The 24,758-nt window shown below is 36.5% G+C and overlaps 1 protein-coding gene, 1 non-coding gene and 1 pseudogene across 2 annotated transcripts in view; all 3 read left to right on the top strand.

Moving 5' to 3' along the window:
- The window catches only part of USP15 (ubiquitin specific peptidase 15), a 692,408-nt gene that overhangs the window by 525,760 nt on the left and 141,890 nt on the right, over positions 1-24,758 (top strand). The window lies entirely within an intron of this gene.
- Positions 12,544-12,615, top strand: TRNAK-UUU (transfer RNA lysine (anticodon UUU)). The gene has a single exon. It is a non-coding gene; the product is annotated as a tRNA-Lys (tRNA).
- Positions 17,289-17,384, top strand: LOC117203961 (uncharacterized; annotated as a pseudogene).

The raw sequence follows: 24,758 nt of genomic DNA on the forward strand, positions 1-24,758 counted from the left end.
AATAAAGCCCCTTGGAAAAACAGCCTGGTGCTTTGTTTACAGGGTTCCCAGCAGTCTTTCCAGGTGAGTAAGAAATTTCACTTCCTGACAGGTACAGAATCCTCAAAACATTTGGGGGACCTTGAGAAGAGAGGAATTAACCCAAATCTATACATGTTGCAAACAACGTCTGATGGCAAATATTGATATTTGGCTTGGCTTCTTAGTTTTGAGAGGCTATTAAAAGTTCAATCTGAGATTCCTTCTAAAGTTCTGACAAAGCAGATTTTTAAAAGCCTATGTGGGGCTTCCCTGGTGGCGCAGTGGTTGGGAGTCCGCCTGCCGTCGCAGGGGACGCGGGTTCGTGCCCTGGTCCGGGAGGATCCCATGTGCCGCGGAGTGGCTGGGCGCGTAAGCCATGGCTGCTGAGCCTGCGCGTCCGGGGCCTGTGCTCCGCGACGGGAGAGGCCACAGCGGTGAGAGGCCCGTGTACAGCAAAAAAAAAAAAAAAAAAGCCTATATGGTCCAATCACTATTCTTGCTGTAATTATATGAATAACTAGGCCAAGTTTATTGAAACTAGAGTTATTTTGCAAATAAATTAATCTTAATTTGGCTATCTTTGGTAAAAATGGGGGTAATTGTAGAGAGAAAAAAATATGTTTCAGCAGAAATTGTAATATATACTTTAGATACCAGATTCTAGTTCTGTTAACTACTGTCTTTGAGGTTTTTGTTATTTACCTGTAAACTGAACTGGATCCCGAATTATTCTAGTTTCCTCTAACATCTGACTATGACTCTCCAAACTAACATTTCCAAATTTCTCCTAACCTTTTTTCATTTGAAATCATTGAGAATTAAAACTGCCCTTTTCCCTGAAGGCCTGCAAACTGAAGCTAGGTGACTTGATATAAACTTCGGAGAAATTGTCACAATCTTCATGCCTATTGCTGCAGGAGCCATTCAGAAAGTTTATTGATGACATCATCAGAGACATTTCAAACTGTAAAAGATGCTTCAACCCTAATATCTAGAAATCTTTTTGACTGACTGGACTCTGGGCTCAGAAACTGGTTTATAATCTGCTCCAATCATTAATCTCTGTTTTTCTTTTGTTTCCATTGACATACTTGTTAAATACACGATTGCTTGAACCATAGGTTTAACTTTTGGAACCCACCTACTCAAATGAGTCTAAGTGAACTGGCTTATTGTCAAGACTGAGAGACTGGTTCAATGAGATGGAAAAACATACCAGCTCAACTTTTAATATGTAAAACTTCCAGGGAAGTTTCAGAGCAGGGAACTCTTGGAACCCAGAGAAGACTGCCCCAAAATGTGCTTCAATGGCATATTAATTATTTTGAATTAAAGTTACTTAAGAAAGAGCTGATACAAGAGGGACGATTTAACCCTCCTCTCTGCCTCCCCAAGCAGAAAATAAATCTCTCATGTGAAGGGTGCACTCCCTGCATCTGGTAGTAGAAGGACACTCTTATCACCAGAGAAGGGAATTCAGGACCAAGAAGCCTGTGTAAACAAACCTTGTTACTTCTTTAACTTACTACCCCAAGCCCAAACTCGGTTTAGAATCTTCACTAATTAAGTACCCAAAGGCTACATTTCTTTGTCCTGTCCTGTTCTTTACAAATGTATTGTTTCTTTGTCTAAAAAGAATAAAAGCTTCCCGCTTTGTCCACTTCTTAGGTCCCATTTTTATGAGACCTCCCTACACACGAATTAAAATGTGTTTCTTTTTCTCCTGTTAATCTGTCTTGTGTTCATTTTATTATTAGTCCAGCCACAAGAACTCAAGAGAGGTAGAGGGCGATATTTCCCCCTTCCCAACAAGAGAAAGAATAAAAGAGTTCTAAGTCATACTTAGAATTCAGGGGAGAAATCCCTGGTTGTAATCTGTTTATAAACAATCTGCATAGTTTTCAGTATGAATACTTGAACAATGTAAGTTCAATTTGTTTAATAATTATTAAAAGTAAAAGTTGCTATTAGGTACTCCTTTGTGTAGTACAGGGCTTTTTAAATATACATCGTCTGGTCTTTTAGGATTTATAATCCAAGCCAGAGAATAAAAATGCTATCAGTCTCTGAAATCCTTTAAAATCAGTTATTCTTTACCTCAACTCTAGGTAGCTTCAACTTACAATGGGATGTCTTTCAAGACTTTATATGTTATTTGAAATTCAGAATGTCCCCATTCCATGGAAACAATGATTAAAATGGAAATTAGGTTCCCAGACCTGTGTACCAAAATAAAAAGTTCAGAAAAAAAAAAACATTAAACAAAGAGATGCTGAATCAAGTTCCCAGTTGATACCACTACCAGAATGTAAACACCTTTTGGACTCTTAACACTTAGGGGAATGAATAAGAACCTGATGAAAGAACATACTTCTAAAATTTAATGAACTGTTTCAAGGAGTCTGGTGATCCCCTGAACCACCCAGGAGCCCCCAGTTAAGAAGGGCTGACTTAGACATATGAGTGACATCAACAAAGTGGTGGAAAGAAAGTCTCACCTCTTGTCCCCCTGACAGAGACATCGATAAAACAATACTTGGGCCAAAATACCTTCATAAGGCTTTCAGAATCCAATTAAGAATTTGCAACACCCCAAAAGAGCACAAAATCAAGAAAATAAAGTGGTTTCACTTTATTCATGTCAGCCCCTCCCTCAAGCCACCCAGTTCAGGGCTGAGATCACTCAGCCTGCAATTTCTTCCTCAGGGGAAAGAATGAGTGACATGCCCATCCAGCATCTGCAGCCTTCCAGGGAACTGCCCAAGAGATTTACTTCTGTCTCACTTCATTCATTCAGTGTGCTGAAGCAACTACCATAGTTAGAACACCTGGGGGCAGCTAAGAACAAAGAAAAGATGGCTTCACTAGTGAATTCTACCAAACATTAAAGAAGAATTAATACCAAATCTTCTCAAAATCTTCCCAAAAAATTGAAGAGGAGGGAACACTTTAAATTCATAAGAGGCCAGCATTACCCTGATACCAAAGCCAGAAAAAGACACTACAAGAAAAGAAATTACAGGTCAATATCCCTGATAAATATAGATGCAAAAGTCCCCAACAACAAAAAAAAACAAGCAAACCAAATTCAACAGCATATTAAAAGGATCATACACCATAATCAAGGTGGATTTATCCCTGAGATGCAAGGATGGCACAACATAAGCATATCAATGAATATGATGCATCGCATTAACAGAATACAGGACAAAAATTATAAGATCATCTCAATAGAAGCAGAAAAAGCATTTGACAAAAGTCAGCATTCTTTCATGATAAAAACTCTCAAAAAATTAGGTATAAATGGAATGTACCTCAACATAATAAAGACCATATGTGACAAGCCCACAGACAACATCATACTCAATGGTGAAAAGTTAAAAGCCTTTAAGATCAGGAACAAGACAAGAATGTTCACTCATACCCCTTCAGCAATGCTGAGACTCACTCTCCTGATTCAAGGCAAAAAGGGGGCATGTCTAGAAAAGGAAGGAAGTTGTGGAACACATCTAAGAGAGGTTACTAAAAAGCTAAATCATTTCTGCATAAGATACCTTTGTATATTCGCATAGGACACTGAAACTTTCTAAGTATTGATGTCTTTTTTTCATAAAGTATTTATTAATAGCATGCTGATATTCAGTCACCAAAACAATCACTGTTATACCATACCTAGGTCATTCAAGTTTTCACTTCTCAGTAGTTGCCCTAACAGTGAGAATATCCTGAAGTGGAAAAAGGTTAGGATTTTTTCATTTCATTTCATAGGATACAAGAATGACAAATTTACAAACACATACCACAGCCTAGGGAAGTACTGACATTTTCACCTATTCTTTTGCCTTTCAGCTTTGCTTTTCAGATACAAAGAATTATCTGAATATAATCTTGCTCTGGGTAAATTTATTGTAGCCACAGCCTCTCCAGGATGGTATTTGGCTTAAGAAAAAGAACACTTTCACAAACAAAAAAGATATTGGTACAAACATAGGTTTTGCAACTTACTGTTTGTGAGATCTAAATTCCCTGAAACTTATCTGTTGAGACAGGGCACCTATATAATATCAGCTATTTTAATTACAGGGATTGTGGTGAGCCTTAAATAAACTTATATAATTATGAAGACTGGCAAGTTTCACCCACTGAAAGAGCGAGTCCCAAGGACCTGTATCACCATGGCAAGTGAATAGGTTAACAATTTTCTCAACCATTCTTCCCCAAAGGGACCTGACCTAAGACCATTTAGTCAACAAAGAAAATACCCAAACATTTCAAGGGCTTTTAGACACAGGGTTTGAGTTGACACTGAAACATCATTATGTTCCCCCTGTTAGAGTACCAGAATATGGGGGTGAAGTAAAAAATCCAGTCTTGTCAAATTCCTCTGCTAACAGTGGGTCCACAGAGCGCTCCAGTGCCTATTTGTCCCCTCTCCTCTTCCTAAGGGTATAATTATTATGAACATATTTGGTAATTAGCAGAACCTCCATATTGGTTCCTTGGACTGTGGGATAAGACCTATGCAGCTTCAAACCACCTTCATCAAGATTATAGTTTTTTTAAGTATTTTATCCCTGGTTGGGAGTTGAGGGGAGTAGCAGAGACTAGTGCCACCATTAAAGACCTTCAGGATGCATGGTTGCTGGTTCTCATCATATCCCCATTTCATTAACCAGCCTGGACTTTACAAAAAAAAAAAAAAAAAAAAAGATGTATCTTGGAGAATGACAGGAAAGTAAGGCAATCTCAATTAGAAAGCAACCCCAATTGCAGTTGCTATGCCAGATGTGATCTCTTTGCTAGAACAGATTACCATGGCCTTGGGTGCATGGTATACTATCATTGATCTGATGAACATGTCATTTCCCATCCCTACTGGAAAGATGAGAAATCGTTTGAATTCAATTGAAGCAAATGTGTGTATTTATTTACAGTCTTAACCAGAACTAGATTAATTCTTTTGCCCTCTGACATAATATAGTCATAAAGATCTGAACTGGTCATTTGGCAAGACATGGCACTGGTTCACTTTATTGATGATACCTTGCTAATCAGACTGGATGAGCAAGAAGTTGCATACAAAAAAAAAAATGTTGCACACATATAATAGGCCTTGGTATAACATATGTGTTCCAAAAAGTGGGAGTTATTATACTCCAATAAAGATGTTAAAAAAATAAATAAATTTTTTTTTTAAAGTGGGAGTTAAACTATATGAAAATTCAGGAAAATTCCATATAAGTAATATGTAGGAGTCTGGTGTTCTGGGACAAGTCATGACATTCTTTCTAAACTAAGGAACAAATTATTGCATCTTGTCTCTCCCTGCACAAAGAAGGAAGCATAATGCCCTGTATTTGTCTTTTGGTTCTGCAAGTAACATATTACACATTAGTAAATACTGCTCTGATGCACTTTACAGGTGCCATGAAAGTGTGAGTGAGACTCAAAGCGGGAAGGAGACTTGCAGCAGGTCCAGGTTGAGTGCTTGGACCATATGATTTGGCAGATCCTTCAGTATTCAAGGTATCAGGGATGGGAAAATATATCATGTGGAGTTTATGACAAGCTCCCAAATGTACATCCTTAGGGTTCTGATCAAACTGTGCCATCTGTAGTAGTGAGTTATACAGCATTTTAAAAAATTATAAAAGGTCTCTGGAATGCTACTGGACCTTGGTAGAGACAGAGGCCTGACCATGGGAGATCAAGTGACCAGTGGGCCAGAACTGCTCATTATAGGTGGGTTCTGCCAGACCTCTCCTAAGTCAGTTCAAGAGAGCTATCTGGCCAAGATCAAACCTCTTTCCTGGGTTCCACCTACCTCCAATGTCTAGTCCAGATACAAGGGTATAAAAGCTCAGCACTTCCTTCAAAGTAGAACACCTCTGAAGGGCCATACTAGTTCCAGAGCTCCCCTTGAGATGGCTGAGGCCATTGTCACAACTGAATCACAGCTCAACTCCTCCCTCTTGCCATTCTTACTTCCTTTGATCCCCCATGGATATCAATCTCAAGGACATTCTTCAATAAATTTCTGGCAAACAAATGTGCATCTAAGAATCTTTCTCCCCAGGAAAACTTACCTAAGATACACGTACCAAAATTCTACTCAGTTAGGTGAAAGTGGGGAAGGAGAATAAAGAAGCTTTACTTCTGGATTTTTCTAAATAAATCTGAATTGAATTGATTTCTAATTTATAAAGAAAAAGAGTGGGAGAAAGGAAGAGAGGGAGGTAAAGGAAAGGTAAAAGAGACTCCCCTCCTCATGTTTGATAAACACATCTTCCCCATTCCTTGAAAAGCTATGTAGTCAGTTGCATAGCCTTTCACTTACCAGTTACTAAAATGGAGGATATTATCCCAGAAAAACACTACCATTTGCTATTCAGCAAAGAAACCAAACATTTAACCCAAACTGTACTTGTTTTTACCTCCTGTGAAAATTCTGAATTTTACTCATTCACTTAATAAATATTTATTTAGCACCTATAATATGTCAAGCACTGATCTATTTCTAAAATATAGTAGTATTATCTTTATGTACACTCTTAAATCTATAAGCCAAATAGATATTTCAAGTATTATTAGATATAATGTTATTCCTAGCCACTTATTTTCCTTCTCTTTTACATTTTGTTGATACCTCATTGTAAGTCACAAAGTCAATAAAGCAATAATAATCAGAGTAGATAACATCTATTTACCAAAGATATCCTGAAGGACATTTTTTTTCAAGCAGTTACACATTTACATAGGACATTCAATAATATCACACTTGCAAAGTAGCTAGACATTTTGGCATTTGGGATTTGAAATGATGAGATTAAAATGTCAGTATATGAAAACTGTGATTTGGACTACATGAGAAAAGATGAGGACAAAATAATATTTTATTAATGAATATGTCAAGGTGAGTATAGCAAAATAAAACATTTTTATGGAAAAATATTTTTGAAAAGACCCAATTTAAAAGTCCCTCTTATTAATATTATACCTCTGTAAATCGATGAATAAAAATACGCTCCAGCTCTAAAAACAAAAACTTGGTTGATTTATAGGAGTTCAAATATAGACCTAAAAGAAATTAATTTGGTTATTTGAAGTGTGAAATGAAGAAATTAGGTTTAGTTAAAATTTAAGTGAAACCTCAGGTCACAATTTTACTTGTATTTAATAGAAAACTTGAAGACGTTGCTAACACAAGTGCTTTGGCGAATGCAAAGCATTGGTAGATACAAGAGAGGACTAGAGACTATCTACAAACAGTAACCACAAAATAAACTAAATCTACACTTAGTCTAAACCAATATAAACCTGAATTTCTGTATACCAAGGACAGAGTTATTCTAAAATATTCAGAAGTTAGTTCTAATAGTAAAATTTTTAGGACTGTTGACTTGAAACTTTGAAAAGACATATATTTTTTATAAGAGATTTATTTGCTAACAAAAATTTTTTTCACTTAAAGTTGTAAGCAATATTTGTCATAAGGGGTTGAATTTGTTCACTAAACTTACGACAATTAAATCACTAAATATAACCTTACTGCTCTTATTATAAATGACCCACCTACCCTGTACATAAAACTGTGCCTTCTTCTATTAAATTAGAATTGTATCAGTGAGTCTTCCTCCTTGAATAACTTGCTAAATTAAATTATTCTAACATATTAACTTTAAAACACAACACAAAATCTCATTCTGTCACAGGGTTTACTCAACAAGCTAACCTATGGATTTGGGAATTTTTTTTTAACCTAGTGATCAAAGAGAATGTGAGATGGAAACAGAAAATACCTGTTAAGTTTCAGAAAGTGAAAAAATCTAAAACAAAACTATGGAGTATTATTAAACAGCTAAATTACTGAAGTGTCATTTTAAAAAACTGTTGAGAATGCCTTTACTAAAGGCAGAACCTAATGAGAGACAGAAACAAACTACTGGAACGAAAAAAAAAGTACTAGAACAAAGTATAAGTCATGGGCTTCCCTGGTGGCGCAGTGGTTGAGAGTCCGCCTGCCGACGCAGGGGACACGGGTTCGCGCCCCGGTCCGGGAAGATCCCACATGCCGCGGAGCGGCTGGGCCCGTGAGCCATGGCCGCTGAGCCTGTGCGTCCGGAGCCTGTGCTCCACAACGGGAGAGGCCACAACAGTGAGAGGCCCGCATACTGCAAGAAACAAAAACAAAAACAAAACAAAGTATAAGTCATGTGAAAGTAAGCAGTGCAAATAAACTACGAGGAAAAATATAAATACAATAAAGAAAAACACTAATAATTATTTTGAAAAGAAATTACAACATTAAGCCAATTAGTGAAAAGGAAGAAAATACAATTTAACAAGTTGAGAAACTAAACATAAGAACTAAAAGATTTTGAAAAATATCTGATTAAAACAGCAATGAGATACTGCTACACACTTAGTAGAATGACAGGTCCAAAACACTGACACCACCAAATGCCAATGAGGATGTGAAGCAACAGGAACTCTCATTCATTGCTGGTGGGAATACAAAATGGTACAACCACTTTGGAAGACAGTCTGGCCATTTCTTATAAAACTAAATATTCTCTTAGCATGTGATCCAGCAATCATGCTTCTTGATATTTACTCAAACGAGTTGAAAACATATGTCCACACAAAAACCTGCAGATGTTTATAGTAGCTTTATTCATAACTGCCGAAATTTGGGAGAAATGAAGATATTCTTCTGTAGGTGAAAGGATAAACTGTTGTCCATCCAGATAATGGAATATTATTCAGTGCTAAAAGGAAATGAGTTACCAAGCTGTGAAAATGCATGGAAGAAGCATATTAAATGCTTAAATGCATATTATTAAGTGAAAGAAGCCAATCTGAAAAGGCCAAATACTGTACGATTCCAACTATATGATATTCTGGAAAAGGCAAAACTATATAGACTGTACAAAGATCCATGGTTGCCAAGGATTATTGGGGGGAGGGATGAATAGACAAAGCACAAAGGATTTTTTTTTTTTTTTTTTTTTGCGGTATGCGGGCCTCTCACGTTGTGGCCTCTCCCCCTGTGGAGCACAGGTTCCAGACGCGCAGGCTCAGCGGCCATGGCTCACGGGCCCAGCCGCTGCGCGGCACACGGGATCCTCCCGGACCAGGGCACGAACCCGTGTCTCCTGCATCGGCAGGCGGACTCTCAACCACTGCGCCACCAGGGAAGCCCCAGCACAAAGGATTTTTAGGCCAGTGCTACTAGTCTGTATGATACTATAATGGTGAATACATGTCATTATACATTTGTCAAAACCCATAGAATATGCAAAACCAAGAGTGGATCTTAATTTGAACTATGAACTTTGGATGATAATGATGTGTCAATGAAGGTTGTAACAAATGTACCACTCTGGTAAGGAATGTTGATAGTGGGGGAAGCTATGTATGTGTAGGGGTAGGGAGTACATGGGAAATCTCTGTACCTTCCATTCAATCTTGCTGTAAACCTAACACTACTCTAAAAACTAAAGTCTATTTTTTAAAAAGAAAGAGAAAGAGAGATGCCTGGAAGAAATGAAACAAAATATTTTAAAAAGTAATCATCTCTGAGTAGTTAAAATATAGGTCATTTTTATTTTCTTTATTATACTTCTCTGTATTTTCCAATTTTCTATGATATACATGTATTGCTATTATATATTATAACCAGAAGTTACCTATGCTATCTTTAAAAAGATTTGGAAATTACTGAAAATATATATATATATATATATTTTTTTTTTTTTTTTTTTTTTTTTTTTTTTTTGGTACGCGGGCCTCTCACTGTTGTGGCCTCTCCCTTTGCGGAGCACAGGCTCCAGACGCGCAGGCTCAGCGGCCATGGCTCACGGGCCCAGACGCTCCGCGGCACACGGGATCCTCCCGGACCAGGGCACGAACCCGTGTCGCCTGCATTGGCAGGAGGACTCTCAACCACTGCGCCACCAGGGAAGCCCATGAAAATATTTTTAATAGTATAGCAAGAGGAAAGAATATATTTTCAACACATAAGCAACAAAGAGCTATTATCCAAAATATATAAAAACTCTTACAAATCCCTAAGTTGGAGACTTCCAGAGTAAAGATTCCTAAACCATGTTAAACAAAGAGTTTAAGTCCAATAAAAAGATGCAGTGGGGCTAAATAAGGGTTAAAACAAGCAAGACATATTAGGAAGTGGTCTGTGTCTGTGACAGAAGGGTGAAGAGAGACATTGCATTGTGAAAACCTCTATTCCATTGGATATACATGCCTATCTCCATTGACTGGGGAGAAGTAAAGGCTTTAAAACACAAACACGCGCACACACACACACAAATTCTAGATCATAAGGAAATTCCAGCTAGCCTCAACACAGCTCTGGCTCCTTCCCAACATGAGCCACCCACACGTACCTCGTCCAGCAAAAACTTACCTCCTTCAAAATGAGTAATCAATAAAGAACCAGCACAAGATCTGTACAAAGATTCTACCAGAGTAAATAAATACGGAAAACTTATGAAGAACATTCTCCAGAAAATATTGCTGAAGGATAAGTAAAAATTGTGACCCACGCATTTCACCATGAAATTAATATATATATTCATATTTTCTCCATGAACTGAAAACAGAGGAATTCATATACACATACTGTGATTGGTTTAAAAATATTAAGAAAGAAGCTCACTTATAACAATAAAAAAGGATAAAACAGCTAAGATTTTATTAAGTAAAAAAGTATGTGACATTTATATAAAGACTTTTAAAATAATATTAAAGGACACAAAAGAAGACTTAAACAAATGAAGAAGCATACCATATCCTTCGTTAGAAAGACTCAACATTATTAAGATATAAATTCTCCTTAAATTAATGTATAAATTCAGTGCAATCCCAATAAGAATATTAACAGGACAGCTATACAGAAAAAATGGCTGACAGAGGTGGGGGATGGGGAGTGGGCAAAATGAGTGAAGGGAGTCAAAGATACAAACTTTCAATTATAAAATCAATTAAGTCACGGGATGTACTGTACAACATGGTGACTATAGTTAATAATATTGTATTGCAATTTGAAAGTTCCTGAGAGAGTTAATCTTAAAAGTTCTCACTACAAGGAAAAAAATTCTGTAACTACGTATGGTTGACAAATGTTGACTAGAATTATTGTGCTGATCATTTTGTAATATATACAAATATCAAACAATTATGTTGTACATCTGAAACTAAAATAATGTTGTATGTCAATTATACCTCAATTTAAAAAAATACTAACAGGATTCTTCCATTAGCAAGCTGATTCTAAATTTTATATATAAAACATAAACAAATAATATGTGATCAAATGCTTTTTGACAAGGGTACCAAGACCATAATCAGGAAAAGACAATCTTTTCAACAAGTGGTATTGGAAGAACTGGATATCCACACACAAAAAGTTGGACTCTCACCCTACACCACATACAAAAACTAACTCAAAATGGATTAAGAGCTAAAACTATAGAATCTTTAGAAGAAAACATAGGGGGAAACCTTCATGACGTTGGATTTGACAATGATTTCTTGGATATGACACCAAAAACACAGGTAACAAAAGAAAACAAAAAGATAAAGTGGACTTCATCAAAACTGTAAAATTTGTGGAGCAAAGGACACTATCAACAGAGTGAAAAGGGAATACAAAATGATGCAGCCACTGTCAAAAACAGTATAGTTTTTCATCAAAAAACAGTATAGTTGTTCCTCAAAAAGATGAAATAGAGTTACCATCCGATTTAGTAATTCCACTACTGGGTATATACCCAACAGAGATGAAAGTGGGGACTCAGACAGGTATTTGTACACCCATGCTCATGCAGCATTATTCACAATAGCCAAAAGGTAAAAGCAACCCAAGTGTTCATCAACAGATGAATGGTACAGAAAGTTAATATATGACAATAATAATGTATCATTATATATTACTCAGCCTTTTAAAAGGAAGGAAATTCTGACACATGCTACAAAATGTTTGAATCTTAAGGGCATTATGCTAAGTGAAATAAGCCAGAAACAAAAAGTCAAATATTATATGATTCCACCTACATGTGATACTTAGAGTAGTCAAATTATAGAGACAGAAAGTAGAATCATGGTTGCCAGCAACTGAGAGAAGGGAGGAATGGAGAGTTATTGTTTAATGAGTACAAAGTTTCAGTTTGGGAAGATTCCTGGAGGTGGATGGTGTTGATGTTTGCACAACAATGGAAATGTGCTTAGCTTCACTATATTATACACTTAAAAATGGTCAGAATAGTGATTTTTATGTTATGTACATTTTACCACAATTTTTAAACAAAAATTTAAGTTTAAAAAATAAGTAATAGCCAATACATTTCTGAAAAAGAGTATTTAAAAAAGTAACCAACTAGTTAATTAAAACAGTGTGGTATAGCATAATAATAAACCAACAGATAGAAGAAATAGACTAGAGTGTCCAGAAACAGATAAAATAAAATGAGAATTTAAACGTTTTGAGTCATGAAGGGGAGTTCCCTGGTGGTCCAGTGGTTAGGATTCGGCTCTTTTACTGCCGTGGCCCAGGTTCAGTCCCTGGTCAGGGAACTGAGATCCCCACAAGCCACACAGAGTGGACAAAGAAAAAAAAGGTAGATGTTTTGAGTCATTAAGAGAAAGATGATTACTTAATAAATGCTATTGGAGTAGCCTTATGGAAAATAACAAAATTTGATTCATATTTCCCATTTTAAAATAAGAAAAATTCCAGATTGATCAAAGACTCAAATAGTAATAGATTATAAAAGAGCTAGAAGAAACCATGTGAAAAAAAATTTACGATCTTGAAATAAGGAAATTCTTTCTAAGTATGCTTCCAAATGAAAAGCCATAAATGAAAAAACTAATTTGACTACAATTAGTTTTTATAAAAATTACATGGGGCTTCCCTGGTGGCGCTGTGGTTGAGAGTCCGCCTGCCGATGCAGGGGACACGGGTTCGTGCCCCGGTCCGGGAAGATCCTACATGGCCCGTGAGCCATGGCCGCTTGGCCTGCGCGTCTGGAGCCTGTGCTCCGCAACGGGAGAGGCCACAACAGTGAGAGGCCCACGTACCGAAAAAAAAAAAAAATTACATGGAAAACCCACTAAAGTTTTTTTAAAAAGAGCAAAGCTGGAAATAGCCTGCAATTTATTCATTGACAAATGATTAATTTCCCTTATATAGTAAGAGTGTCTCCAAATCAGCATTATAGAGAAAAATATGGAAATTGTGGAAAAATCTAGAGACACCTCATGGGTTCTTGGTCATATGAAAAGATGTTCCAACTTTCTCACAGGAAGAGAAATATACATAAAGAGACACTGAAATATCAATTTTCCCCTATAACTTTGGCAAAGATTCAAAAGTTTAATATCACACTCTTGACAAGAGCATAGAGAAGCGGGCATTTTTATACATTACTGGTTGGTGTGTAAATGAGTTTAAAATCTGTAGAAGACAAGTTGGCAATATTTAACAAAAATTCCAAGGTTCCTGCATTTTGACCCAGCAATCCCACTTCTAACAATTGATCCTACAGGCAGTCTCATCCAACCAACATACACCCTATTCCCAAACAACATATTTAGATTTTGTTCCCTAGGCTATGCTTATTGCCTTTGAGAAGTTTACTTTGCTGGCTCTAAGATATTCTAAGATAATGGTGTGCTCTCTCTGCTTCCTCCTACAACTACTTTTGCTTAATTTTTAAAGCTTTCATCATCATTTCCACCTATCTGGTGGATTGGGGTTTTAGCTGTCTCTTGGTTTGTGTTCTTTTATTTTCTCATTCTCCTTGCTGCTTTCAGATGATTTTTAGTAAGAGAAAAGGAAAATGCCAACTACATATGACACCATCTTCAAACCAGAAGTCCTCCTGGGTCCTTGAATTCTCTAATCCCTTGGCTTCTGAAATTTGACTCCCTCCTGCTTTTCTTTTTCCTGTCTGACCTATCCTCCTCATTCACCTTCATAAATTCTTCTTCCTATGACATCCCTTAAATGTTATTGAGTTTTAGAATGCCATTCTTGGTCCACATCTTTCTCTTGACATACTCTTCTGAAGCAATCCCATCTATTCTCTGGGCCTTAGCTACCACCAGTATATTACTGCCCCCTCCCCCAAATCTTTAGCATTGACCCCCATCTTCAGACTTTTACATCAATTCACCTTGTATTATTTAAGTCCTTCAAACAATGAATATCTAAAACGCACCAGGTAAAGGCTGACAGACTCAAGCAATTTGAATTTATAGGTACTGTTGCTTTGATATATTGCACTATAATTTCCTGTTTCCTATGTTGTGTAATTTTTTAGTCAGCAAATACTACTTAATTGGCTCTCTAATTATTGGGTCTAGAAATATACAATAATTAAGGTGGCTCTCTTTTCAGAGTTGTTTTCTGACAGAAAATTAGAAATTGTAAACTTAGGTAAAACTTTGAAGATGTGTATATTACTTATCTCTGTGTTAGAAACATTATAGCTAGCCAGACTTTTAGTCCTTTAAACCATACACTCAGACATGGAAGAAATACTCATTAATCCTGACCTGTCACTGAATATGCCCTCATTTTCACATCCCACAGACTTCTAATCTCAGTTTTCTCAGTTAAAAAAAATGCACCTCATCAAAGGTGAATTATTCAATGTTACAAATGTTTATTGAGTAGCCACTTATATGAAAGCCCCTGTGCTAGATGCTTTGAAGGATGTAAAAATGAAGAGGCTCAATCGTTCCAGAGATTTACAGTCCAGAGATGACAAAAACAAGTAACAAGTGTCATTCCTCCATGTTCAAGAATATAATATGTGCCAGAAGAAGTGTACAAATAAAGAGCTACAGAGGATCACTGGAGGAAGAACTAATATCTGGATAGGGGAATGGAGGGTGAGGAGGGTCAGGAAGAGTTTGAGGTGGACCTTGAGATGACCAGAAACAATGAGTAGAGTTTGGCTACAGAAAAGCCTGAGGGCAGAAGAGAAAAGGGGTGGTGAGGACATTCCAGACCAGTGGTTTTTAATCTTAACTGCATACTAGCTCACTAGGAGGATATTTAATTCTCAACACCTCTCCTGACACACACACAAGCCAACGTTAAGCACCATTATTTTATGAGGAGAGAATAGCATGTGTCCTGCATAACAAGAAGATATGAAAGGTAGATATATTCTGGGAAACTGAAGGACCCATTTTTGTTTAAACATGAGGTACATGTAAGAAAGTGATAAAAGATAATCTTGTAAGGTTAGATTGGGGTCAGATCATGCAGCAAACCTGCCTCACATCGGTACTTCTCCTGTAAGCACTTAAGATGGTTCAGAGATACAAATGTCTCCTATTTTCATCAGAGATAAAGTCAGAGTTTCATTTTTCTCTTCTCTTTGTTTTGAAGGAATTTTCCAAAGGAGGACTCAGAAATATCTTTGCCACCTTGAAAAGGGGCTACCCTTTCCTTTCTTTTTTTCAATCAATTTAATTCTCTAACATTAAGTCCTTATCCTGGCTGATAGATAAGCTTTATCTAGCTCTTTCAGTTAATTTCAGTCTAATTTCCCGATCTCTCAGTGGCGTTCCTAACTTGGTTCCAGCAACTGCTGCCACAATAGTTACTGGGAATGTGGAAGTCTAACTTGTGTGTCCTCGGAGGAAGCAGTATATCATAGTAGAAGGAACAGAAGACATTTCTGACTGCTTCCCCATTTGGAAATTATCTCAAACAACAAGAAAAAGAAACAGAAATACAACATTTTTGTCTATACTGGGAGAAGCAAAGATAAGCAAGATGCCTTAGCCCTCAGAACCCTAGAATGGCTCAAGCGTTGGAGGCAGTGATGCAGAGAAGGGGTTGAAAACACAGAGATTGCTTGTAAGACTGTACAGCTTGTAATGAAACTCCCAAGTTCTCATCCTCAAAGAAGCGAGGCAACTTCCCCAATCCCTGCAGGGAAACAAGTATTTGTTCTCTGGAAATACAGAGAGGTCCCAGTTGGAAGATGACCAGGCACAGATGAAAAGGTGGTGAAAAGAGTTCATACTGAGCAGTAGGACCCTTCTCCTCTTTCCTCCTTTTGGCTCCAGAAAGAAGATAGAAGGAAAGCAAACAAAATTCCAAAAATGGTGACGAAAGAAAGTTCCAAGATAACAGTGAACATCAAAGCTGAGAATGCAACCAATTCAGATTGTCAGGACATCAGATATGTCCAATGTTGATGTTTCCAGGGGGGAAATAGAACAAATAAGTTGTCCTGAAGTTTAGGCCTGATGAAAATTATACTGAGATATATATTTTATGGCAGTTTTGGAACTATGGGAAAACTTTATTCAAATTTTCAAAGAAAAATAATGAATGAAGATAAAAAATCAAGCAATTATCAACTTTAGAAAAAAAGATAGGAAATAAAAGTATAGTCTAATGCTTGGCCCAACAGTGATCAATATTTACGTAGTCAAAAGATGCTGACACAATTAGAGATTTAATAAGCAAAAACTGAGATACAAAATTATATAGAAAAATAGAAGGAAGGAATAAGGAGCTATGAATGAGCTAAAGTCTTTATGTTCCAAAGCAAGAAGACAACAGATGTTTACGATTAATAATCAAGCGATGGCTCTACGTGCGTATGGTATATAAATGGAGGTAAATATCAGAATAAACTTTTAAAACAGTTGGAAGTGGTGGCTTCCAGGGAGAAGAATGAGAGAAGGTAGAAAAGGGGACTACCATTTTTTATGCTATACTTTTATGCTATACTCTACTCTACAATTTTTATGCTATACTCTGAATTTTTAACTATTTAGGTATAATACTTTGGCAAAAAGTAAATAAAGGACATGGAGGTTAACATGAACATACTGTAAAACTCAACATTCCTACTTCTAGATACATACTCTAGAGAAACTCTCACACATTTATAAGAGGGTACATATGCAAAATATTGACCAAAACTGAAATGTCTATCGGAAGGAAAATAACTAAAATATGGTATGTTTAAATGATAGAATATCATACAGCAAGTAAAAGCAACCCACTAATTATATATATATATATACACATATATACATAATTAGTGGATTATAAAAAACAATGCTGTCAGAAAAAAAAGCAGTTGCAGTATAATTTATATAGGATGAATTCATTTAAGTAAAGTCTAAAACATAAAACAATACTCTAAATTTTATCTGAATATATTTTTACGTGTGTAAAGGCATAAAATTTGAATGAAAAGACACATCAAGCGCTTGCTTCAGCAGCACATATATTAAAGTTGGAACAATACAGAGAAGATTAGCCTGGCTAAGTTGCTAGAGCTGTTGAAGCCACCAAATTTTTTGTGATATACAAACAAGCAGGAAGTGGGCAGATGAATTCACCTACCTGCATCCTTACCTCATTTATATCCTTAGCACTGCTTATTAACTGCTTTTGTGGTACACCAATATAAAAGCCTTGAACCAAGTCCAAGTTGTGATTTTCACCTATCTTCAAACTAAAATTAAAGCTTTGTGTTCCAGTCTAAGACACAGAGAAATAAATATAGAGAGACATTTAAAACAAGAAAGAAAGAAAAGACACATTGAATTTATAGGGAAAGGGGAAGGAAATGGGACTAGATTGGGGGGACAAAGACTCCAACTTATCCTTAATGTTTTAGTCACTATATTATAAAAAGATAAAGCAATTATGACAAAATGTTAACTATTGAGGATTCTTTATGGTCATTTTCTAATGTATGTTTTATTACTTTGTGTAATTTCCTATATTTTTAAAATATTTCAAATTTTAAAATTTAATTGCACAAATTTTATAATTTAACATCACACGCACCTAGCCTAATACATGTATAAGATTAAAAAGCAAAGTCTTCTTAGTCCAAGGAAACACAGTACTTTGATTGGAGTAAAGTTCACATAGATTGAAATTCACATACCTTATGTGAACGTAATCTGTAATAACCAACCACCTTGCAAAACTCTAATCAAAAACCTATTATTTAAAAATAAGCACATTTCTTCCCCAAAGCTAGATTCACTTAAAAGTCTTTTTAAATGAGTCACTGACCTGAAAAGTAGATAATAAATATGTTTTACATAAAATTGTGTTGAAAACTACAGGCAAAATTATTGATTTTAAGTTGTTATTAAGATTTTTAAATATTAAGATACTCAAGATATTAAGAAAATGAAAACACTCTTAGTTATGAAAGATTTACATAGTAAGAGGATATTATATAGGATATATCCAGGATATCAATTTTCCATTACGTATTCTCATATAGAGACTACATTTGAATGCCAAGCTTCTCCACTTAGTAATAACGCTGATAAAGGAAGCCTGGCAGGAAAATGCTTTTGTACTTATGATGCTGGACCTGCAATGTAGCACTAGCAAATTTGGTTTTAAGAACTGCCTAATTATATATTTATAGATGCATATCATGTACCTTTAGGCTGGAATCGAGCCCCATAGCCGTTTCAGTTTATCAAGTAAATGAAGTAATTTTTATAAAACATTATGCAGTCGATTAAACCAAGCAACAATATATACTCATGATTATTTGTAAAGGTTATCACTTACGGACTGATTTTTTGTTTTATTGTGTGGTTAAATGCCAGGGACTTGAACCAGCAAAAACTAACTACATGGTATAAACCCAGAAAACTAAGATGATGGCTCAGTAGCAATCTTCTCTTAATGATTACAGCTATTAGTTAACATTCATTGCACACTGGCATCATTCTTCTCATTTTATAAAATATCCCTGTCTTTTCAAAGGACCAGATTTTGGCTTTTTTTGATTCTTCTTTTTGTTTGTATTTTCTATTTTGTTAATTTCTGTGACTTATTCTGTTGTACTTTTTCAATATTTTAAAATGAAATTTTAGCTCACTAGTTTTCATTTTTTTCTTATTTATGCATTTAGACCTTACATGTCACTCTTGGTTCTGTTTTACCACCAGACTATTCTCACTGTTATTCCTTTATAAATGTTATATAATTTCCAATTTGATTTATTTTAGCCATGAACCATTTAGTTTTCAAACACATAGTATTTGGGGCCATCTTTTTCTTTAGATTTCTGATTTTGTTCAGAAAAGGAGCTCTTTATGACACGGATTGTTTGATATTTTTTGAAATCTTCTTTATGGCTTTGTACTGCTTGATTTTTGTAACCGTTTTACCCATGTTTGAAATAATCTGTATTCTCTAAATGTTGGCCAGAAGAGTCTATATATGATTATTAGATCAAGCGTATTGCTTATGTTGTCCTAATATTCTCTATCTTTATTGATTTTTGCTTGATCCATCAGCTTTTTAAAAAATATTTATTTTGACTGTGCTGGGTCTTAGTTGCGGCATTTGGGATCTTTTAAAAGAGTTTCTCAATTTCTACTTACAATTCTTTTTTTTTTTTCTACTTACAATTCTTTAGACTTTCTGCTTTATATGTTTTGAGGTCATGCCTCTAGATACGAAAAGATTGAAGATGCTACATTTTCCTTATAAACTGTTATTTTTATCATTAAATAGTGACTTTTTTCTAATAAGTTATTTTCTTTTTTGCCTCATAGTCTATATTGATAGAAATTTGATTGATAATAGATGGTAAGACAACTCAAAATAGGTTTTGATCTACCAGCAAAACCAACTTTCTTTGGTATTCTCCTGGCATATTATTTTCGATCATTTCATGTTCACCATTTCTGTATGTCTTCATGTTTTTGGTACCTCATAAATTGCTTAAGGCTGTTTTATTTTTTAAATAGGTATAAAACCTCTGGTTTTTAACAAATCCAATCACTCATATTTACTGTGATTATATTTGGCCTTATTTCTACTATCATAAATATGCTATGCTTTCCATATGCTATGCCTTCCATTGCTGCTTCTTTTAGTTTTTCCCTATTTGCTATGTTGCTGCTGTCATTGCTGTTTCCCTTCTAGTGGCTTGGCTTAATTTACTGTCTTATTTTTATTTTCCTTTTTGTAACAGTTACCCTTAAATTTTTAACATACTTTCTTAAAACAGTCTAAAGTTAATTGATACTGCTACACTTTGACCATTTATTGTATTTGTTAAAATTATTTCCTTTCAACTTTCGTTTTAATTTTTAATTATAAAATATGCAAAACAAAATTACTGTCACAACCATTTTTAAGTGTACAGTTCAGTAGTGTTATTATATTCACATTGTTATGCACCCAATCTCCAGAACTCTTTTCACCTTGCAAAACTGAAATTTTATACCCATTAAACAACAGCCCCCCCCTATTCCTCTCTTTCCCCAGCCCTTTATAACCACCGTTACATTTTCTGTCTCTATGAATTTGACTACTCCAGGGACCTTGTGTAAATGGAATACTATAGTATTTATTTTTTGTGACTGGCTTATTTCACTCAGCATTATGTCCTCAAAAGTCATTCATACAGGGATTCCCTGGTGGCGCAGTGGTTGAGACTCCACCTGCCAATGCAGGGGACACGGGTTCATGCCCCGGTCTGGGAAGATCCCATATGCCACGGAGCGGCTGGGCCCGTGAGCCATGGTCGCTGAGCCTGCGTGTCTGAAGCCTGTGCTCCGGGAGAGGCCACAACAGTGAGAGGCCCACGTACCGCAAAAAAAAAAAAAAAAAGTCATTCATACAACAGCTTTTTTTTTTTAATATTTAATTTAATTTTACTTTTGGCTGCATTGGGTCTCGTTGAGGCGTGCGGGCTTTCTCTAGTTGCGGCGAGCAGGAGCTACTCTTCGTTGTGGTGCACAAGCTTCTCCTTGTGGTGGCTTCTCTTGTTGCAGATCACAGGCTCTAGGGGCACTGGCTTCAGTAGTTGTGGCATGTGGGCTCAGTAATTGTGTCTCATGGGCTCTAGAGCACAGGCTCTAGGGGCACCAGCTTCAGTAGTTGTGGCATGTGGGCTCAGTAATTGTGTCTCATGGGCTCTAGAGCACAGGCTCAGTAGTTGTGGTGCATGGGCTTAGTTGCTCCGCGGCATGTGGGATCTTCCCGGACCAGAGACCAAACCTGTGTCCCCTGGATTGGCAGGAGGATTCTTATCCACTGTACCACCAGGGAAGTCCACACAACTACTTTTTAAAACACCCCTCCTTCAAAATCAGTCTAATCAATGGTTATGTGTATTTATTTTCTCATTCATAATGGCTTCTTACATTCATTTCTAAATTCAATTTTCATCTTCCTGAAGTACATTGTGTGAGAAGCTGTGAGAAGGTCAGTATGCTGTAAACTCAATCTTTTCCTAAAAATCTCTTTCCCTTCATCTTGAATAATTTAACTGCATACAGGATTTTAAGCTGATAGTAATTTTCCCCTCAGCACTTTGAAGATATTTTGCCAATGTCTTCTTGCATACACTGTAGCTGATGAGAAGTTTTCTACCTAAATGGCATTTCTTTAATAGGGAACTGTCTTTTCTCTTAGTATTTAAGATTTTCTCTGAGATTCATATTTTTATGCTCATGAAAATGGGTCTAGGTATTTATAGGTATGAATGTATATGTATGGATTTATTTTTCTTTTTCTTATCAAACATTTTAATTTCTGTACATATAGGTATGTGTTTGTGTATCTTTAGAGAGAGAAAGAGTGTGTGTGTGTGTGTGTGTGTGTGTGTGTGTAGAGAAAGAGAGAGTATGTGTGTGTAGAGAAAGAGAGAGTTGTTTTTGTTTAGTTTTACTTGCATCAAGTTCATTTTAATTTTTGAATCTGAAGACTTTGTTTTTTATTCTGGAAAAAAATCATAGGCATTTTCTGTTTGAATATTGCTTATTTTTTATTCTGGAACTCCTATTAGACATATGTTGTGTTTTATCCATTCTCCATTAAATTATTGTTCTTTCATGTTTTCCATACTTTATCTCTCTATTCTGCATTCTGGTAATACAGTAGATAGAAGATTTTTCAGCAAATGATCACTCCCTTTCCCTTGCCCCACAGGAGGAATACACTTCTCTACTACTGATGTGGGGTTGCATAGTTGGGCTTGTTTCTTGGTCTCTTGCTTTTTGCATGAGAACAGGGCTAGCTTCTGGCTTGAGGAAGATGAGATATGTGTGAAGCAGACTTAGACCCAACTTGCAGCTTAGAGACCAGTTGAGTCCTGCCAAGATCAGCCAAACTCCATCCAACCCACAAATGTATAAGAAATATATGTAGATTATTGTGTGATACTAGGATTTGGAGTGTTTTGAAAGGCAGAAAAATTTGACTGGTACAGAATTTGGTATTTAAAGTGCTGCTGTAACAAAAACCTAAGTTGTGCAGCACTGGTCTTGGGAATGGGCAGCAGGCACTGATGTACTTGTCATAGGAGAGTGGAAAAATGGCAGCAGTGTTATGTAGTGGAAAAACGTTTGGGAAAATTGTCACCTGCAATAACATGGAAGGCAGAACATGTACTTAATAAACTTGTGAAGTTAGGTGAGATGATTTCAAAGCAGAATGTTAAAAAGTGGGTTGCTGCTAGCTGTACTTGAAAAGGCATAATAAAGAGATGAACTCAAAAAGACCTGCCTGAATTATAGTTGAGAAAAAATATACAGTCCGGAAATTCTGAAACTTGCAGGGTTAGAAATGAAACTGTTTATCACCAAATTCCAACTTCAGAGAAAAAGCAAGTCTAGGCTACTACCAGTAATACTTGACCTCAGGGTAAAGACAAAATCAAGGGTGTAACTGCAACACACTTTGTTAAAACCTCAGAAAAGATAAAGGTGGTATTGCAGGTCAAACTGCCATGAAAGTCAGCTCTGACATGGAGATTAGCCTGCCAAGAAGTGCTCTCAGGATCAAAACCTGTGGAAGAAAGGAAGCAAGCAAGATTGAGCAGAGAAAGAAATTGGGCTATAATGCATTTACAAAAAGACTTCAATCCACTGAAACTAAATGGCTCCTCTGAGTTGTTCCAAACTGAGGCATTGAGGCCACACCTTTAAAACCCCATATCAACTAGTCATTACACACTAGATGCCCCCTAGAATGGAGCATCTCCTAGGCATGGTGGCCTGTTGTTTGATATATTATAAAAGATCCTATGCCATGAGATCAAACCCTCTGTAAGCCCTTTGATGGTGGAGATGGTGGAGATACTGCTGGCAGGAAACGAAAATTCATGCATGTAATATCAATTGTAATCAAGATGAGTCATTGCCTTTTCCAGAATCAGGGTCCAAGGTACTTAACTTGCCACCATTTGTTTCTCCTCTAGGGATGATTCCATATTACAGGCTCAGCATTGGTCTCTGTTCCCAGCAAGTTGGACATTTGGCAGCAGTAACAGCTAGCTCAGTCTTGGTAAATAGGAACTGTGCTGTGGGCCCCTTGTATAGCCACCATCCCTGCCCCTGTGGCTATGACATTCATGTGCTCATTGTTCCACCTCTGGGGATAGAGGCTATTTGATGCCAACTGTGGTAATCATTCAGTCAATTTGTTCAATACTTCCTCTGTGTTGTATGCTTTATGGTTGGTGCTCACATGTAATACAAAACTCTTGACAGTTTTGCCCATCTCCTTAGGTCCATCCATATAACTTTTCCTCAGGCTTCCTGGCCCTCAGTCTAACAATAGTTCTCTTTGCAGGCCCCTGAACAAACTTGTCTTTCCATGCAAAGTCGATGACCAGGTGTACCACCCAAAGTTCTGATTATTGGGAGAATTTCTCTGCTTTCTTTTAAGCCCACCCAAGAAAGGATCTGTAGTGCAGACGTGATCCTTTTCTTGGCTTTGACCCACATACTGAGCTAAGTCATTCATAAATAAACCTCAACTTTTTCCTTTTATCATCAACTAACCATTAGGTATAATCATGCAGCCACAGAGATGAGCTTAAGTAGACAGTGTCTACTACAGATGTTATCTACTAAATCTTTTCACCTGGATAAAAGGGATCTAAAGAAATAAAGGATATGGTCCCAGAAAACCTTGATGGTACCCAAAATATCTGTAATTAAGTCTATAAAGTAGGATGACCATACCTCAAAGAGAATTGTGGAGCATTTTGGTATGTAGCATTGACTGGAATCAATATAGAAAATCCATGACTGTTTTTGAAAGCTATTCTAGCCAAAGCACCACAGGCCTGAGCTAAAAGAAACTGAGACTTTTCAAATGTAAAAAGAACTTTGGGCTCCAACTTTCTATAGGCAGGGACCAGACCATGACATCATTCTTAGCTACAAAGAAAAGCCCTCTTCAGAAGTGGCTAAGGAGGATGATAAAAAAAAATAAAGATCCTTCCTCGCCACAAGAGGACAGAGCAAAGAGCCATGAAGAAGCACAGATGGGACTAGGACTAGAGACAGAACTCTAGTTCCAAGAGACGGAACTAGGACTTCATCAAGGAACATCCCAGACCCGCAAGGTGGAGGTACTTGGAAATACTTGTCTAGCAAGATTTCAAAATTGGTATGAGCCAGTGACTCCTATCTGTATCTCATTCTTCTCCTTTTCAAATGTAAGTGTCTATTATAGTTATCCTGTCCTTGTTCCACCATCATATGTTGAATGTATGAGAGCAGATACCGTATCCTTTAAGTTTCTAGGTCTTTGAATCACAAAGAGATACTCTAAAACTTATATAAATCATGTGATCCTAAACTTTAAATCTGATGTCATGACTGAATGAGACTTTTGGGGTGTCTTGAAATGGAAGTGAGTGTATTTTACATAGGGTTGGTGAATAAAA

Source organism: Orcinus orca, chromosome 11 (assembly GCF_937001465.1).
Source record: "Orcinus orca chromosome 11, mOrcOrc1.1, whole genome shotgun sequence".
NCBI lineage: Eukaryota > Metazoa > Chordata > Mammalia > Artiodactyla > Delphinidae > Orcinus > Orcinus orca.